Raw genomic sequence first — 3,657 nt, forward strand, 5'->3', positions numbered from 1 at the left:
GTAGAATCAAAATAACTGAGCATAGAAGAAAAAGAGATTTACAAAAATACTCAGTATGCTTTACCACAGAACAGTGAACAGCAAGAGAAACAAAGCAAGATACACTGTCATTAAAGTTCATATAGACTAAATGTAGATGTAGAAGAACCAACCATCAATTATAAACACAAGTGGTTTTATGACATAGTAGAATAAAAGGAATAGATACCACTTTACAATATTAAATACAACTTTAGGGATATTTTAAAATTTTCTTTCTTACTGGTACATATATTAGTAATAGCCCATGCATACCACCTTCACTTTTTGTCTTTTTCACCACATATTTGTCTCTTTTCTCAAATCTCTAATTTAACATCTACTTTATTTATGTGTGTGTGTGTATTTGTTTTTCTGAGATGACCCTAATTCTCTTAATAAAATTATTTCCAGTTGCATCTACTTTCCTATGGATGCATATCTTTGTTCTTCTCTATGGCTGAAACAATTTAATTGTGAATATAAACTATAATCTCATATCCATCCTTCTTCTGTAGGATACCTTGTATAGCTCCATAATATAGTTCCTGTGCATAGTCCTATGGTACCATCAATAAACCAGTATTCCTTGTGATGTGTTGACTTGGAATCCTCCAGGCAAGTACCTAAGAAGCATACAGCTGAGCCACATAGAATCAAAATGTTAACTCTAATGTGACAGAATACAAACTGGATTATTGAAACAGTCTCTGGCATGTGTTGAACTTCTCTGGAGCTGCTGTGGTTTTTAGGAGACACAAGAGGACACTGTAACCACACTGCATTTACATTTGTTGTAAGGCAAGGGTCTCTCAGAAAATAAGGTAGATATTCAGGGAACCTAGAGCAACAGAGCCAAATTTTTTGACCTGAAGGCTCCACTCACATATATCTTTCAAAAAATATGGAGTTCCATGGTGTCACTAATGAGTGGAAAACAAGACTACCAGGCTCATAGATAAACAAGCAATGGGAATACAGAGAAGTGTACACCTGCACTCCTTAAAAAAAAATAATGTGAACTGTCAGAGCACAGACAAAAAGTACTTGTTTGGTAGGGTAGTCTTCAAGAAAGATTTGTCAAGAAAGGAAAGCCTACCCTGTGTAGAAGCACAGACAAGAATTGAATAAATGATGGCCACATGTGCATGTGGGCTTTTAGGAAAATGTGAGGAGGTAGGTAGGAGACACAGATACAGTGGCTGCATGGACAGCAGGAGTTTCTCACTTGGTGCCAGCGATAACACTGTGGGTGCCAGTTACTAGGGATAAGCTCTGGGCAGAGATCTCCTTGGATCATATGGCTAATGTCTGCATTCACCCCAGTTTCATGAACAAGGCCAGGAATCTGGGCAGGATTTGTGGCACTCCATCAGGATCTCTAGACTCCCAGTGGTGTTGCTCAGTAGTGGCGCTTCTGGAAAATAAATGACATAGATATTTGAGAATCAGGACAATGCCTTGAGTGTTATAATAAGGTGCCCTGCTTGATATTGTGGATGTGGTGAACAATTATCATGGGAAAAATCTATGTTTGGGTCCAATAGAGGAGTTGAATACAACAGAAATCTGAGCAAAATTTTCAGAATATAGTTATCACCTTCTATTTTGTTGAAATTGAATCTTGTTCCTGACTCTGTGTATTATTCTCCATGCTGTCTAGCCCTTGAGCTTCCAGGGATACTTTTGTCTTTACCTCCAACCTCACAGCGGGAATACTGGGATTATAGATGCTCACCCCCACAGCTGGCATTTTCTGTGGAGCCTGAAGAATGAACTCAGCTCATCAGCTTTATGTAGTAAGCTTCTTAAAACTGAGACATCTCCTCAATCCTGGAGATCCAATTCTATCTTTCAAAGAGTAAAAGGTGAAAGCATTTGTCTACAATATTTACTCTAAACAGAATATAGAAAATTAATAAGCTAACATCTCTAATTACCTATATTCCCAAAGTGTTGATTAAGCTCGCAAAAAGTATGTGACACTTTACTATGGAAATAGAAAAAAAATAGTTCATGCAAAAATACTTGGGTGACTCTCTTGGCTACTCAGCAACATGCATATGAAGTGCTTGGTTAAATTTGAAACTAAGTGAATTTCAAAGACATTTCCTCATAAGCAGAAAATAAAACCTACTCTCCATCACACCTGGGAATCTTTTGATTATTGTGCTGTATCAGGTATGTATATAGAGTGGGTACCTTTGCAAAGGCAGACTGGTGTCTCTGAGGCTTACATAGCTTTCAGAACACAGCCAAAAAGGAATTCAATAAAAATTTATTTTTTAGATTCAAGTAATGTTAGAAAACCCCATAAAGATATTCAGAAGAATGTAACTTTTTGTATTCATTTTCAGCATGGTTGTATTCATCAAATGGATGTTTCTGTCTTCAACACTGATTTTTTTTTTAATTCACCAGGAGATTTCCTCATTGAACATGGGGCAGTATACTTGTTACAGAGTACTTCTTCATTCCATGGCTTATCTTTTGGTCTCCTAATCCAGCAGAGGTAGCTTTCTTTCAGCTTTCTAGCCACAGCAAAGAATGGATAATACAAAAAAATGAACACACTTGACCTACTGCTGGCAAGACTCAGGTAGAATAAAGTCAAATTTAGAAAAGGTTGCTTGAGTGTTAGTGATATTTATTCTATCCTCTACTTTTCCCTAAATTATTGGTAATAGTTTTCATTAACAGGACATAAATGTATTTATCTGTAGCATGTGACATGATTTTCTGCTAAGTTCACACTATATGACATGATTAAGTCTGGGTAATAAGCACCCATCAATTTATTTATTGTTTTCTACTCATGAGTCACTTGAAATTTACCTTTCTAGTCCTTTGTACCACATTTCTGATGCATTATAGGTTACCTAGTACCTAGCTCTTACATCTGAGATTTTTGTACTTTTGACCAATAACTTTCAATTTTTTTTCTCTTTTCTGTTCAGCCTACAGTAACAGAAGTTATACTGGAGGGAAAAAAACAGACACAGGGAAAAGTGATTGGGTAACATTATTTTATTCAGGAGAAAAGCTATGGAGGGGATGCCTTGTGTGAGAATCAAAGCAGTTATCTGCTTACTGTCAGTGGGGTTCTTACGTGGCAGAAGTTGAGGAGGCTTCCGTGCTTAGTCTGTGGTTAGTTGTTGGCTGGGGTAACAAGAGAGTAGCAACTTAAAGAGTGTTGTGTGGCCAATGAGTATCCGTCACAGCAGGTCACTGCTGCAGATCATTAGAGGAGGCAAGACCATACCTGGTTGTTGGAGGTACCAAAGCCATATCTCTGGAATTATGGGAGTATAAAAGGCAAGATTCTAGAGCAACGATTCTCAGCCTAAGGATCAAAACTCCTTTGGGGGGAGTCAAATGACCCTTTCACAGGGATCACCAAAGACTATCATAAAACACAAATTTTATATTATGATTCATAACAGCAGAAGAATATACAGTCATGAAGTAGCAATAAAAATCATTTTATGGGCTAGGGTCATCACAACATGAGTAACTTTATTAAAGTGTCGCAGCATTAGTAAGGTTGAACACTACTGGTCTAGAGACACAAGGTGTTTTAGTTCTAAAAGACAGATTGAATACTCTGGTCTCAAGAATTATAATTGGAACAAAGTGGAG

Source organism: Mastomys coucha, unplaced genomic scaffold, assembly GCF_008632895.1.
Source record: "Mastomys coucha isolate ucsf_1 unplaced genomic scaffold, UCSF_Mcou_1 pScaffold1, whole genome shotgun sequence".
Lineage (NCBI taxonomy): Eukaryota > Metazoa > Chordata > Mammalia > Rodentia > Muridae > Mastomys > Mastomys coucha.